This window comes from Eurosta solidaginis, chromosome X, assembly GCF_040869045.1.
Source record: "Eurosta solidaginis isolate ZX-2024a chromosome X, ASM4086904v1, whole genome shotgun sequence".
NCBI classification, from domain to species: Eukaryota; Metazoa; Arthropoda; class Insecta; order Diptera; family Tephritidae; genus Eurosta; species Eurosta solidaginis.
The window spans coordinates 181,199,439-181,216,620 of NC_090324.1; the positions used below are offsets into that span (position 1 = coordinate 181,199,439).

The following is a 17,182-nucleotide window of genomic DNA, read 5'->3' on the forward strand; positions in this document are numbered from 1 at the left end:
TGTGAGGGAGGAAAAGTTTACATGCATACGTCTCTTCCCATTCGTACAAATACCATACGTTCATTGCCTAAGTAAGGTTCAATGGAATTTTGCAACCGACTCCACGCTCACTCACTCGCGGTAGCGGGCGTCGAGTGGGTCACAAAATTACGCAGCCGAAAAAAAGGAAAAAATACAAAAAGGAATAAAAAAATCACACAAAAAAAAATATATGTAAGTGTAATAAAAACTTGCTTATAGAAAAAAAGTATTATTGGTGGCTGGAATCCAAAAGTGTGTGGAGATAAAATTGTTAGACCACCAAAAAAAAACCCAAAGAAATCCGTGTGCGAAGGAAAAAAAAATGGCAAGGAAAATATCAAAAAACTAAAGCCCGAAGGCTAACTTAGAAGCCAACAAAATGTGCTTACTACAAAATTAAAAAAAAAGATAGTGATACTTAAAGAATTTCGAAATTAACAAATGATTGTGAGGCAAAAAAATAAAAAAAGTGTTCCCTCGGCCCTCCTTGGGCTTTCTCGGTGGTGACGTCGCTGGTGTTGCTGTCGGCGTTGCTGACGGTGGCGATGCTGTCGCTGCTGCTGACTTTGACTGGTGTTCGCTGCTACTGACGTTGGCTGGTTCCGCTCTTGAATGTTGGCGTTGGCGTTGACACTGGCTTTCGCTTGCATGCCACGATCACGCTCTAGCCTGGAAGTTTCTCTCTCGATCCTCTCTTTCCCTGCTCTCTATGACATTCCACGGCAATCCAGTGCGCTACATGTTTCGTTGGAACATATGTGTTCCAAAAATTCCAATCACTCCCTTTAAAAAATGTTTGTAAATGCGGGTAAGTATGTGCCTTAGCCCCTTCCTAGGTCCTGTCCCAAAATCGGTGGCAGGATGTCCAACGGACTTTGCTTCTCGTTGTTATACTTTACAATTGTGCAGATTGAACGGAATTGAAACCGTTTTGCGAAAATTACGTGATTTTTTTTTTTTTTTTTTATTAAAAAATTAAGTTTTTTTCTTTTTTTCCAATGGACCGGCACTATACTTTACTTTAGCTTTTCCGCGACACGCCCACGCACTTTAAATCCAACTTTTGCAATCATTTTCTGAGCTTCAGCTCGATCGTGCGCATACCCCGATTCGTATCTAAACGGAATTTCCTACCACTTTCACTCAGTTCGCACATACGCATGTGCAGTTGCATTTCGTTTTTTGCGCATGCACACATTCATACCTGTACATGTAGGCCTCCTTCCACTAATGTTGCGCAACGCGCGCAGGTACTTGATTGAGATACATTTTTTCGATAAGGGTGTAACACAAGAACAAGTGCGGTTGCCGGTGACATATGTATCTATGTATCTTGAGGCCAGCGTAACAGGCTCGCATCCGCCGATGGGGCTTGCTCCATGGAGCGTTTGCGTTAAATAAATTCATACGCGGCCGATTATGTGTCTTTTCCTTCTTCTACCCCAATGTGTGGCCTCGACCCACGACTTAATGCCGGGCAAAAAAAAAATGTCCAAGTCAGTTGTAGCTGTGTATGTGCAACACGTACTTGCCGTACATACGTACATACAACATCAATATCTAAGTATCTGCTAACTGACTATATCACAAATTCACTCATAATTTTAGGTTTAAAATTAAAAAAATATCACAGTTTTAGTAGTCTGTCAATATTGTTAGTAAAATATATCACAGTTAGGATTAGGGTCGTAGAAGAAAAAATATCACAGATTGCTGACTATTGCTAATTGGCTAAAAAAAAATTTAAAAAAAATAAATAATTGCATAAATAAATAAGAGGGGTTTAATAATTACTAAATGGTCAAGTAGGTGTATAAAAAAGATCACTGGGTGTAAAAAATGCTAAAAATCCTACGTCAATAGAAAGGTAGTCAGATATGGGAATCGTCAGGTGTGCAGATAAATAATTATGTCGTCGGAGGTAGAAGATTAGTCAGGTATTTGATAATCACATTGTTAACATTTAACATTCAACGTGCAACGTCTAACATGCAACATATAACATTTACTTCGTGAATATATCCTTAGCGTGGTATACCCCGATTCTTTTCCCGTTGGCATCCCCTAGCTCGTACATTGAATTTCCTATTGTTTTAAGCACTATACATTTGACTTGCTTGGGTGCCAGCTTGGCATTATAGTTGTCAACTTGGGAGCTCTGTTTAAAATTCCGGCGGTATACCACTTTTCCAATTTGAAACCTAACGTCCTTACTTCTCGTATCATACACTTTTTTACTACGCTCGTGTGCTAACTTCAGCTCCTTTTTAATTCTGTCCCTCAGTAACTGCAATCTATCACCATTTGTCTCCACCTCGCAATCAACATCCTTCAGCGACCCCATCTTTCGGTATAGCTCGTATGATGCTGCATGCAGTATCATAGGCATACCGAAAGTGGCATGATAGGGCGTCATGTTGATAGCGGAGTGGACAGCACTTCGAAGTGCAAACGCCGCATCACTAATATGTCGGTCCCAAGATTTTTGGTTTTCGTTAATGAATGATCTTACGATCTGGAGAACCGACCGATTGACCCTCTCTGCGGCGTATCCCTGCGGTGAATAAAAGGCTGTCTTGATATGGGAAGTACCATATTTCCCTAGGAGGGTGGCGAAAGTTCCTGAAACGAATTGTCTTCCATTGTCCGAATGGATGTATTCGGATATCCCGAATATATGGAAGACTTCTCGTTCCAGAAATTTCACCACCTCCGCTGAAGTTGCTTTGCGCATAGGTTTCAAGAATACAAACTTGGTGAAATGGTCTAAACATACAAACACAAAAACATTACCATCAGACGTACGAGGATACGGACCCATAAAATCTACAAATAAACGTTGAAAAGGCCGTTCGGTTACATGTTGCTTACCCATAAGGGGCTTGTGAAAAGCAGTTTGTGTCTTGCTTTCTGAGCAGACTTCACATCCCTTAATAAAGGTACAAACTTCTGTTACCATTCCTGGCCAGTAATATCGTTCGCGTAAAAGAGACAAAGTTTTGTGGATTCCACCGTGACCAGCTGAAGGTGAGCTGTGAGCAGACTCTACCAGCCCCGATCGCAGCTCCGACGGAACCCAAAGCTTCCAGGCTTGGTCCGCTTGAAGTACATCCCCCCGGTCAAACTGTGTCCGTTTATATACGTATCCGTCAGATACACATAAGTCTGGCAATTTATCCTTGTTGTCCGTCACTGTTTTTTGTAGCTCACGGTATTCGTCTGAGTCAAAATATGGCGAGTCAAGACATATGTCCATCACTCTGTCACTGGGTCTTATTTCTTCCATGTCCATTCTGGAGAGAGTGTCCGGTACAACGTTTTGTGAGCCTCTTCTATGTTCGATGTCAAAATCGAAACTTTGGAGTTTTAAACTCCATCTAGCAAGTCGTCCAGCAAGGTCTTTTTGGTTCATAAGCCATTTTAAGCTCGCGTGGTTCGTTATTATCGTGAAGAGCAAGCCCTCCACATAAGGTCGAAAACGTTTTACGCTTAGAACCGCTGCGTAACATTCCTGTTCTGTCACACTATAGTTTTTCTGTGCTTTGTTCAGTTTTGCAGACATGTAAGCAATTGGTCTTTCGTTATTGTCTTCGTCGAGTTGGAAAAGAACCCCGCCCACTCCGTCTGTCGATGCATCACATTGGATGTAGAAGCGTCTGTTAAAATCTGGATGCATTAGGACGGGAGCCGATATTAGGCTTCGTTTGAGTTGCTCAAATGCCCGTCTAGCGTCATCAGTCATAGTGAATTTCTTTATCTTTTCCTTGGTGAGGCAGTCGTGCAGCGGAGCTGCAATAGTCGTGTAATCTTGTATGAAGCGTCGGTACCAGCCTGACATGCCTAGGAACCGTCGTAACTGTTTCGGGGTTTTCGGCTCGGGAAAGTCCCTCACAGCTGCTACCTTGTTTGCATCAGTCCTAATGCAGCCGTCACCTACAACATAACCAAGGTATCGAACTTCTTTATAACAAAATTTGCTTTTCTCTACGTTTATCGTTAGGTTTGTTTCGCGAAGACACCGAGCGACCTTTTCTAACAAACATATATGAGACGAAAAATCTTCAGAACAAACTAACAAGTCATCAAGGTACAGAAACACACATTCACGTAACGAAGCGGGTATAACCTTGTCCATTAATCGACGCATTCTTTGTGCCGCGTTGCACAGTCCGAAGGGCATAACGGTAAATTGGTAGAGGGGTCTCCCCGGCACTGTGAACGCTGTCTTCTCCCTCGACCTTTTTTCCAACGGAATCTGCCAGAAGGCGTCCTTCAGGTCTATGGCTGATATATACCTAGTATTTTGTAGCCGGCTAAGTATTCTGTCGATGTGAGGGAGTGGATAGGCGTCCTTGACGGTTCGCTCATTTACCTTACGCGCATCCAGGAAAAGTCGATTCTTAGTTCCCTTATTAACAAGTGAAACTGGTGAGTTCCAACTACTATTGGATTCTTCGATTACCCCCATACTAAGCATTTGATCTAATTCGGCGTAAACTAACTTTTGAATCGCTGGTGAGATGGGGTAGTGGCGTTGTTTAACAGGTAAATTCTCATCGCGTACCTCTATCACATGTTCTTCTAATCCGGTACGCGATGAGAATTTACCTGTTAAACAACTCCACTACCCCATCTCACCAGCGATTCAAAAGTTAGTTTACGCCCGGCTAGCTCAGTCGGTAGAGCATGAGACTCTTAATCTCAGGGTCGTGGGTTCGAGCCCCACGTTGGGCGCCATTGTTGTGATTACTGACTTTTAATGGTAAGGCGGAGGTGGCATGTGGCATGGTTGCAAGCCCCTGCTAGCTCGTCGAATGGGGTGGGGTTTTGCACACCTGCCTTACCCGCAGTTATCTCAACAAAAAAAAAGTGGTTCATGCCTAGAGGTGAATACATAAATAGAGGGAAAGTAGGAAATGGATGAAAAAAAAGGAAAGAAGGCCCGTCCAGAGTCAGGGGGAGTCTACCCACCCTCTTTGCGTATCTTACGCGAAGCCATGGGCGCCGTGCTGACTCCTCTAATTTTACGACGCCCCCAATACCTGGCTCAAGTTCGTCTGTCTAAGGGTCCTTCACGTCATTGTCCCTCCCACTTCCCCTCTTCTTACCTGGAACAACACCCACACCAAAGAGTTGAAAAGTTAGCCTTCCATTACCGAAATAAATTTAGCTTCAACCTCTCAAATTTGCTAGCGTTATAAACATTATTTTATTCAATTTTAAACTCGCAAACAAACTAAATAGATGATAACCTAACCACTAGTCTTAAATCTAGATGTGAGAAAAAAATTATCGCAAAAAAAGGCTAATAAAGTATTTTGACAATTCTCTCTAGCAATATAATATATCTGTATAAACAAAAGCTTGATATCTTCAAATAACTTTTCAACCATAAATTAAAAAAACAATCCAGTTCGAAGCAAAAAAAAATTTAAAAAAATAATCGAATTTAAACAAAATTATGTGAACGATATGGAGGGTTGTGTGTAACTCGTCACCCCTAATGTATTCTGTGTTAGGAAGGTACTTTGGTTCTACAACAAAAAAATCATTGTCATATCTTTCCTTCTACTAAACCGCAAAAAGATCTATCGGTATGTATATATATAAATAAAGTAACCAAAGCAGCTAAAGTTAATGGAAATTCCTGACCTAGGCTAAGGTATTATGTACATAGGAATATATATAGGTCAATGTTTGTATACGTATATATGTAAAGAGAAGAATATCATAGTTTTTTTTTTCTTTGTTTTCTCACTCACCTGATCTCAGCACATCAGCATTGTAGGCGCCTTCAAGCTGTGGGGGACCTGTGAGGGAGGAAAAGTTTACATGCATACGTCTCTTCCCATTCGTACAAATACCATACGTTCATTGCCTAAGTAAGGTTCAATGGAATTTTGCAACCGACTCCACGCTCACTCACTCGCGGTAGCGGGCGTCGAGTGGGTCACAAAATTACGCGGCCGAAAAAAAGAAAAAATACAAAAAGAAATAAAAAAATCACACAAAAAAAATATATGTAAGTGTAATAAAAACTTGCTTATAGAAAAAAAGTATTATTGGTGGCTGGAATCCAAAAGTGTGTGGAGATAAAATTGTTAGACCACCAAAAAAAAACCCAAAGAAATCCGTGTGCGAAGCAAAAAAAAAATGGCAAGGAAAATATCAAAACACTAAAGCCCGAAGGCTAACTTAGAAGCCAACAAAATGTGCTTACTACAAAATTAAAAAAAAAAGATAGTGATACTTAAAGAATTTCGAAATTAACAAATGATTGTTAGGCAAAAAAATAAAAAAAAAGTGTTCCCTCGGCCCTCCTTGGGCTTTGGCGGTGGTGACGTCGCTGGTGTTGCTGTCGGCGTTGCTGACGGTGGCGATGCTGTCGCTGCTGCTGACTTTGACTGGTGTTCGCTGCTACTGACGTTGGCTGGTTCCGCTCTTGAGTGTTGGCGTTGGCGTTGACGCTGGCTTTCGCTTGCATGCCACGATCACGCTCTAGCCTGGAAGTTTCTCTCTCGTTCCTCTCTTTCCCTGCTCTCTATGACATTCCACGGCAATTCAGTGCGCTACATATGTCGTTGGAACATATGTGTTCCAAAACTTCCAATTACTCCCTTTAAAAAATGTTTGTAAATGCGGGTAAGTATGTGCCTTAGCCCCTTCCTGGGTCCTGCACCAAAATCGGTGGCAGGATGTCCAACGGACTTTGCTTCTCGTTGTTATACTTTACAATTGTGCATATTGAACGGAATTGAAACCGTTTTGCGAAAATTACGTGATTTTTTTTTTTTGTTTTATTAAAAAGTGAAGTTTTTTTCTTTTTTTCCACTTGACCGGCACTATACTTTACTTTAGGTTTTCCGCGGCACGCCCACACACTTTAAATCCAACTTTTGCAATCATTTTCTGAGCTTCAGCTCGATCGTGCGCATACCCCGATTCGTATCTAAACGGAATTTCCTACCACTTTCACTCAATTCGCACATACGCATGAGCAGTTGCATTTCGTTTTTTGCGCATGCACACATTCATACCTGTACATGTAGGCCTCCTTCCACTAATGTTGCGCAACGCGCGCAGGTACCTGGTTGAGATACATTTTGTCGATAAGGGTGTAACGCAAGAACAAGTACGGTTGCCGGTGACATATGTATCTATGTATCTTGAGGCCAGCGTAACACAAACCATATGTATTCTATACAAAAGTATCTTAATCCCTGTATCTAGACGTATTGCGTAACATTAGTGGAAGGATGCTGCTATGCGCATGCGTGGCTGTGTACGTGTGATGAAGCGAAAGAGCATGTATGGAAAAACCAAAGCAAATTATGTATGTGTGTGTGGTGCGTTTGAGTGAAAGTGTAGGGAATTACGTTTAGATACGGGTATGTGAATATCTAACCGAAACTCAGAAGTTCATTAGAAAAGTTGTCTCAACTGTACGTGGTCGTGCTGCGGAAAAGTTTCTTGGTGAAAGTTAGTAAAACAAAAAAATGTTAAAGAAAAAAATATTTTTTATACGAAAAATACCTATACGTTCGTACCGTTTTAGCGGCAATTACAATTTAAAGAAACCGCAAACCCATGGAAGAAAAAAACTCCCTTTCAACATCCTGCCACCGGAAAGTGTGATACAGTTTTAAAAATTCTTTTTATTTAAAATTGTTAAATTAACTTTTGTTGCTTTCTTTAAAATTAAATAAACCATTTTTTCCATGAATTTAAGACAAATAAATTTCAAGCTAATTTAAAAATAAATTGAAACTTTTCTTTTTTTCTTGGTTTTATACAGTTTTATAACAAATTAAAATTGCACTAAAATTAGACCCACTTTTATATAAACCTTCCTTTATCTTTAAATTCATTTTTAATAAAGTGGACTTTTCTGAAACACGTGTGTGAACCAAAGGTTTTATAAATTAAAAGCATTTTTAAATGGTGAATTACAATGAATAAAAATTGTGAATGAAAATTGTGTGAAACTTAATTTTAACTAAAATTTTTTGATTAAAAATTACAATTTATTTAAAATAAAATGTAAAAGCAAATAAAACCTACGTAAGATAAAAATAAAATCAAATAATAAATAAAATAGATGTATTTAAAATAAAAATAAAATAAATAAAAATAGAATTAAATTAAATAAAAAAACAAGTAAGAAGGGCTAAGTTCGGGTGTAACCGAACATTTCATATTCAGATGAGAGCTTTGGAGACAAAATAAGCGAAAATCACCATGTAGGAAAATGAACCTAGGGTAACCCTGGAATGTGTTTGTATGACATGGGTATCAAATGGAAGGTATTAAAGAGTATTTTAAAAGGGTGTGGGCCATAGTTCTATACGTGGACGCCATTTCGACATATCGCCATAAAGGTGGACCAGGTGTGACTCTAGAACGTGCTTGTACGATATGGGAATCAACTGAAAGGCGTTAATGAGTATTTTAAAAGGTAGTGGGCATTAGTTCTATAGGTCGACGCCTTTTCGAGATGTCGCCATAAAGGTGGACCAAGGGTGATCTTAGAATGTGTTTATACGATATGGGAATCAAATGAAATGTGTTAATGAGTATTTTAAAAGGGAGTGGGCCTTAGTTCAATAGGTGGTCACCTTTTCGAGATATCGCCATAAAGGTGGACCAGGGGTGACTCTAAAATTGGTTTGTACGATATGGGTATCATATGAAAGGTATTAATGAGTATTTTTAAAGGGAGTGGGCCTTAGTTCTATAGGTGGACGCCTTTTGGAGATATCGCCATAAAGGTGGACCAGGGGTGACTCTAGAAAGTGTATGTACGATATGGGTATCAAACGAAAGGTGTTAATGAGTATTTTAAATGGGAGTGGGCCTTAGTTCTATAGGTGGACGCCTTTTCGAGATATCGCCATAAAGGTGGAGCAGGGGTGACTCTAAAATTGGTTTGTGCGATATGGGTATCATATGAAAGGTATTAATGAGTATTTTTAAAGGGAGTGGGCCTTAGTTCAATAGGTGGACACCTTTTCGAGATATCGCCATAAAGGTGGGCCAGGGGTGACTCTAAAATTGGTTTGTACGATATGGGTATCATATGAAAGGTATTAATGAGTATTTTTAAAGGGAGTGGGCCTTAGTTCTATAGTTGGACGCCTTTTCGAGATATCGCTATAAAGGTGGAGCAGGGGTGACTCTAGAATGTGTTTGTACGATGTGGGTATCAAAATAAAGGTATTAATGAGGGTTTTAAAAGGGAGTGGCACTTAGTTGTATATGTGAAGGCCTTTTCGAGATATCGACCAAAATGTGGACCAGGGTGACCCAGAACATCATCCGTCGGGTACAGCTAATTTATTTATATATGTATACAACGAACAGTATTCCTGCCAAGATTCTAAGGGCTTTTGATTTCGCCCTGCAGAACTTTTTCATTTTATTCTACTTAATCATACAATGTGATAGAATGCAAAGAGAGTAGACGTGCGTGTGTTGGCTTGCAATAAATCACGACTTTTTGTGTGTCTAAACAAAGTATTCAAATAAGAAATCACAATTTTAAGCTTCATAGAACCGTGTTGAACATTTTAAAAGTCTTTAAAAGGGGCCGCCGATTGTTTATCGTGCAATATTTTATATTTTTCTGTAAATTTAATTACATATATATATATATATATATATATATTTGTTTGAACAAATGTCGGGCACGCGAAGCGCTGAATTTATGAAATTGCTGGAAGAAAGACTCAATAAACACGAGGAGAATATTGTAACGAATTTACTTGCAAATCCCCTTATTTGCAATCCTCTGCTAAGTTCGAATCACTAAACTATTGAATAATTAACTCCAATTTGTAATAATGCAAAATGGCCTTTATTAAAGTACTTCACAATAACATTCAAACTGCGCAACGAATAGCTTGCTTAATAACCAAACTGATTGATAGCTCAAATGTAACTCTACTATTCAAAATAATACTGCTCTTTCTCGCTAGATAGCGATCAAGAATCTCAATATCAATCCACACGTCAAATTTCAACATTCTAGGTGTATTATTTACTAAATAATCAGGTTTTTTGTGTTTTCCAAAATGTTATATATATAAAAAGTGGGCGTGGTTATCATCCGAGTTCGCCCATTTTCAATACCAATCTATTCTGGATCCAAATAAGCTCGTGTACCAAATTTGGTGAAGATGTCTCAATATTTACTAAGTTATCGTGTTAACGGACGGACGGACATGGCTCAATAAAATTATTTTTCGATACTGATGAATTTGATATATGGAAGTCTATATCTATCTCGGTTCCTTTATACCTGTACAACCAAGCGTTATCCAGTCAAAGTTATAATACCTTCTGTACAAGTAAAGCTGGGTATAAAAATGTCCTATTTGTTAAAGCTTTTAATCGATGTTTCTGGCGACCCAAATGTTAGTCCAAATACAATATTCGCTTCATTAATATCTAATCTAGGTCGATGCAAAGTTTCAGCAAATGCTCGTGCCTTAGCTCAGAAATGGGCTGGACCACGAAAAAGGTACTTCAGTTTGGAACTGTGTAGAATTTCATGATGTTCAACTTCGAACTGAGTGCGAAGCTCGAGTGAAACGTAGGAAGATATTTTCGAAACACAAAATTTTGCGACCTCGACTTATCATGATTTTTAATACCGCGAAACAAATGAATTGTAGTGAATTTTACAACCTCTTTCTTTTGACCGCGACTAGTACTACTGTAAAAAAAAATGTATTTCAAAATTCAATATAATTCTGTTATAATTAAATACATAACGGGATATTTCCGTCATTTATAAAGCTACTAGCCTTTACCCGCGGCCCCGTCCGCAAGGAGAAAATAAAATATATGAGCTATTCACGTTAGCCTGCTTATTAAGTTATCTATTTAAACATTATTTTTGTCTAATGTATTTTATTTTTGTAATAGAGTAAGAAAAGAACAAATAGCGTTTTCTTTTCTGGCAAAAATGGTAAGGTTTTTATTACGCCGCGCAAAAGTTTCAAATATATTTTGTTCTATTCTAAAAATTTTATGTAACGCCTTTACGGGGTATTTCGTTCTTCTGTGCAAATTTCATCAAGAATTGGAGGGACTAGTTTGCGTTCAACAGGATAGACGGACTAAATCAACTCAGATCGTCATCCTGATAATTTCGATATCTTTATTGGTGCGTCTCTCTCTTCTCCTTTAAGGACTTACAATTTTAAGATTCGTGGCAAATTTAATATACCATTTCACTTTCATGTAAGGTAAAAAAAGTCAAGGAAAGAATAGATTTTCTCGCTTCCAAGGTTTACGATTTAACAGAAGTAAACGTGCATTATATGGGGGAAGAGGGCTAGTATATCTAAGTGACCGCAAAGAGTACTTAAGAAATACTTTTTGCGTTCGCTCAATCCTGTTGAATGCAAATGATAGTGGACAATTTAGTCACATGAACCACACCAAGGTCTTTGACTTTATCAATAGTCTGTAGTCAGTGGCGTAGTGAGGTTTTCTTGCGTCTGGGGAAAAATATATAAAAAGTCCTGTTCCATGGAAATCTGTATTACTTAGTAGTGCTTAAAATTTCTTTCTAAGTCGTTATTATCCTTGTTTAACAAATTTCCAACGTCTAAGAGAATTCTAAATATAAAGTTAAGGTCATATAGTCATATAAATCTTGTACGTATTTCTTGTTGGAGACGATCGAGAACACTTTTCATAACGCGAGAAATTTCACATTCACATGCGGAAAGACCAACATCTCTAGCCGATTCTCTGGGCATTTTGCGGCGCCTTCTTTCTTACACGTTTTAATATATCAATATCCAATTGTTCACAAAGAGACTTCGCGTTTTCTATTGCTTCTTCACAGAGAGTGTCTCGAATTTCGGTTAGTTCAGTCGCTAATGATTTAAGATCATGATACGCTTCTCTAAAATTCATCCACGGATTTTGTAATCTGAGCTGCACACGGTCAAACATCCTTAAGATTTCATACCAGAAATGAACTAATGTTATGAAACTAAAATTTAGTATATTTTGCAACAGAATTGTAGCTTCGCTTCTGGTGTCACTTGTTCTATTATTGTACTCTGCTAATTGTTCTAAGTGTTCTACTACATTCGAAAGGTGCTAAGCATTCATCTTCAGTACGCTTTAAGCACGCTGCGCTAACCATTTAGCTATACAGCGGTGGTTTTTTGACTTATAAATTGCTACTTCTATTCCTTCTTACGAACTATATTTATTCTTCGAAATGGATCTATCTGCTCAGCTATGGCAGGTTGTCTGAAGAATTTTCTACTTACTATTCCAAAAACAATATACAAATTTTCAAATACAGAAAAATTAAAAATTATTGTTCTGGTCTTGAGCTCGAATCGAACCTTGAATCATTTATCAATAGGCCGAGAAAAAAAAAAAAACAATTGTTAATAAACCAAGAGCACTTGGGAATGTCAAAAAAAGTAATTGACAATAAACAAATCCAGCATTATCAGTGATTTGCAACAGATGGCGCAACGCTGAATAAATATAGTTGGTAAGAAGGAATAGAAGTAGCAATTTATCAGTCAAACAAACCACCGCTGTATAGCTAAATGGTTAGCGCAGCGTGCCTAAAGCGTACTGATGACGAAGTCTTAGCAATAGATCTATCTGCGCAGCTATGGCAGGTTGTCTGAAAAATTTTCTACTTACTATTCCATAAACAAAATACAATTTTTCAGTTATAGAAAAATTAAAACATAACAATAATTATCATTAAAAAAAATTATTGTGCTGGCCTTGAGCTCGAATAGAACCTTGAATCATTTATCAGTAGGCCGATAAAAACAAAAACAATTTTAAATTTATTTAAAATAAAATCAAAATTAAACCGAATTAAATGCACCTAAATTAAAAATGAAAATTAAATTGAAATAAAGTTTCTTAAAATAAAATCAAAAATTAATTAAATCAAATTTATTTAAAGTAAAATCAAAATTAAATTAAATTAAAATAAAATCAACATTCATTTATAGTAAACTTGCTAAAAGTAAAATCAAAAGTAAATTACGTAACACCGATTGGAAATAAATTTGATATTGAAATAAACAAAAGATTTTTTTTTTGAAATGGAACTGGAATTAAAGTAAACTAAATTATATTAAAATAAACTAAAAATTAAGCCTAAAAAAACTTTTTCTAAAATACACATTAAATAAAATTAAGTTAAAATTAAAAGAGCAAGAGTTTTAACCCACATGAAATAAAGTTAGTTTTTTTTGCATTTGATATACATATGTACATACCGACATATAGACATATAAGCCAAAGTTCGGTATCGAAGATACTCAACCGAACTTGGGAAAGTATGGCTATGTGAGGTATATACATATATACAAAGACACCAGCTGTAAATTTTAATTTTTGTCATTTTAGTTTTTTCTTTTGCAGAATTCTGTGGCGGGACGAAAGAGATGGGCCAGAATACTTAAGGGCCCATTACTGATACTTAGCATAGACTTGACATGACTTGAGAACTGTCACTTACAGTTCTGTTAAATGAACATTGCATGTTACTGATTACACAAAACTTAGCAACACTTAACTTGACTTAGAAGTCTGTTGAATTTTGATTTTCCATGTAAGTTCTAAGTGAATTTTGTGACATTTTGAGATGCCATTTGTTTATTTCCATTTCATTTTGACATTTTGTCATACAAATTGACATTTATTAATTATGATGACAGATTGTATGCGCTAAGTGGAGTATAATCGTGGCAAAGTTGCCAAGTTTACGCTAAGTCAAGTCAAGTCTATGCTAAGTATCAGTAATGGGCCCTTTACTCGCATACATCGATACCAAGAGCGACCATAGGAACGACGGAATATTGGGACGGCCGATCAGTAAAGTTCGAAGAAGGGATAGAGAGAGCGAAAGAGAGAGGATCGGTCAAAGAGACCGATCGTGGCCGGTAGACAGCAGCAGCGACGACAGCGACGCCGCCAGCATCCACGCAACGTCAATAAGCGACAACGGCAGCAGCAACACAGCGACGTCACCATTGCCGACACCATCAACATCGAACGCCCAAGAAGGGCATAAAACGCCATTTGGTCGCACATGTTTTTTTTATTGGAATTTTTTTAATGAATTTTATCACTAATTTGCCTCACCTTCCTTTTTAGTTATCTAAATATATAAAATTCAAATTATGTATGTATGTAAGTACAGATCGAGTTGCTTCCAAAATGTGGGATGGGGGAGAAGGGGGCGTGGCACCTCCCATATAAATGGAATTTATCATACTGCATATCTCTGGACGTAGTAATGGTGGGATAATGAAATTTGTAAGGAGCTATATGAGGTTAAGTCCTAACACCTCCAGTAAAATGTGGAATTGGGGAAAAGGGGGCGTGGCACCTTCCCTACAAACGGGGTTTTAAGAACTATGGCTTCCCTACCAACTTAGATTATTATAACAGCTAAAGTTTGACTACAGATTTATTTGGCTCTTATTTCTTTTGGTTGTTTAGTAATCTTCCGCCGTTAAATTTTTTTGTTAACTTCAGTTTATCTACATCTTCTATCTATCTATTATATATATAAAATTCTAATTATGTATGTATATTGGTATAGATCGAGTTGCGTTCTAAACGGATCGACCGATCACAACCAAATTTGCACGACCCACTAGAAACCTTCCAAGGATGATAACATCAATATATGAAAGGGGCGTGGCACCTCCCATGCCAGATGAATATTTGGTACTATATAACTTCGAAGGTATGCATGCTAGAATACTGAAATTCAGTAAGGAGTTATATGAGGTCAATCCCTAACACCCCCAAGAAAATGTGGGGTGGGGGATAAGGGGTCGTGGTACCTCCCATATAAATGGAATTTATCATAATGCATATCTCTGGATGTAGTAATGGTAGGATAATGAAAATTGGGAAGGAGCTATATGAGGTTAAGTCCTAACACCTCCAGTAAAACGTGGCATTGGGGAAAAGGGGGCGTGGCACCTTCCCTATAAATGGGATTTTTCAGAACTATAGCTGCGATACAAACTTAGATTATTATAACAGCTAAAGATTGACTACAGAGTTGTTTGGCTTTTATTCCTTTTGGTTGTTTAGTAATCTTCCGCCGTTAAAATTTTTTTGTTAACTTCAGTCTATCCAAATTTTCTATTTATATATATATAAAGTTAAAATTATGAATGTTTGTATGTAGGTATAAATTGGGTTGCGCCCTAAACGGATCAGCCGATCACAACTAAATTTGAATCACCCACTAGAAACCTTCGAAAGATGGTCATAGGCTAAACATAACTTCAATATAAAGAAAGGGAGTGGCACCTACCATACAAATGGATTGTTTGATACGGCATAACTCTGGAAATATTCCAAGAACATTGAAATCCAATAAAGAGTTAAATTGGATCAATCCCTAACACCACTAAGAAAATAAGGGGTGAGTAAGAAGGGGCGTGGCACCTCCCAAACAAATGGAATAATGAAAATTGGTAAGGAGCTATATGAAGTTAAGTCCTAACAGCGATAGTAATATGTGGAATTGAAAAAAAAAACAAGACAAATGGGACTTTCAGAACTTAGGTTATTTCAACATGTAAAGTTTGATTGCAGGGTTGGGTTTGGCTGTTATTCCTTTAGTATTCTTTTATGTTATCTTTAGTGTTGGTATTTTTGGAGACGCCTGTAGGAACCGGAAAAGCATTTCTGTTTAATTTGATATTAACTGATGTAAGTTCAAAAAGAGAAATCACTATGGCAGTTGCTTTCTCAGATACCGCGGATACCCTTTTTGTGGTGGATGTACAATTCCGCATTTAAATGAGCACTGTCTGCAAACATCTGATACACCGATGTGCAACATAAGCAAACGGTCAGGCCAAAGTGAGGGTGTGCGATGTGTGCACCATGACTCATAAACAGTCGCTGAAAGTTTTAGACCGAACCCTTAAAATTTAAGGTGTAATGATCATCCCAAAGGTGGTGCTTTCCTGGAACAGCCGCAGTTAAGTAAATGCGTGCTTTTTCGTCTATAGACGGCTTTACGTACAAACATTTACTCTCTTTAGAAATATGAGAGGGCATTTTGGCGGAAACACTTCAGCAGAAGCTTTTGCTAACCAACTTCTTTAAATTAATTATGGCAAAATTCCTATTTCTTTACTAACAGATTTGATTTGTATTCCTACAAGTTTTTGAGAAATTATGAAATCACCTGAAGCTTTAATAGCTAATGTTTCTTCCAAATATTGAATCTATCTTTACAAGCCATAAATGGCTTTGAGAAAGGGCATTTTAGGCACCTTAAAATGAGGATGTTAATATCACTAGAACCAAGACAACTTATCATTCTATTAACACAGTCGTGGATGAGTCCCAAGCTGTACATATCCGATTGAGTTTATTAGCTCTTTTGTGCCATCAGAAACATCTCCTCATCGACTGATCCTTAAAAAAGGGCCCATAATATCATAATATTTATGCTTCGTTATTTCGCTTCCCCACGCTTATGTAGTGGGAAGGACAAGGCTTTTCATCACAAAACTTTTACGAATGTCATTGAAGCAATTCATTTTATCCGAAAATTTTGAAAACAAAAAAGTTTAAAACCTTAAAACCAAGGATTCCGTCGATACCGATAGATTTGTCTTTTCAATTTTAAATGCCTCAAATTTCCTATTCAATGAAGTTCAAGGACGATCATTAGCTTCGAATCAAGGGATTGATTAGCGCAATACAAACCTTTACAGCTCCAGAGCTTCTGCAACTCAATTGTCAACCTCACCTACGCGAGGGGAATCCTGTTACAAATATGAATATATCATACAACAACAGTCATTAGCTGTAGCAGAAGTCAATCTTATCAACTCATGTTTTACCTATGGCCAGTTACGCGAAGCCTGCATATTTTTATAGAAACGTGGGGTAAAACCCACGGGCATAAGCTAGTGCAATTTTCTTCCATTCTTTCTAAGTTCTGTGGGATATGACATCTCTTTTTTTTTTTGATTTTTGTCAATAGTTTTTCACATAGAGTATATTTATTTAGTTGGTTCGCTGCATCAACTTTTAATATTTAGTTCGTAGCAATTTTTACTTAAGTTCTCCTATTTAGGCTTATATTCAACGTATATGCCGATCTAGAGTTTACTTG

At 37.6% G+C, this 17,182-nt stretch overlaps 1 protein-coding gene and 1 non-coding gene across 2 annotated transcripts in view; one reads left to right on the forward strand and one right to left on the reverse strand.

The window, feature by feature from the left end:
* The window catches only part of sv (shaven), a 956,023-nt gene that overhangs the window by 194,139 nt on the left and 744,702 nt on the right, over window positions 1-17,182 (reverse strand). The window lies entirely within an intron of this gene.
* On the forward strand, window positions 4,683-4,755 carry TRNAK-CUU (transfer RNA lysine (anticodon CUU)). The gene has a single exon. It is a non-coding gene; the product is annotated as a tRNA-Lys (tRNA).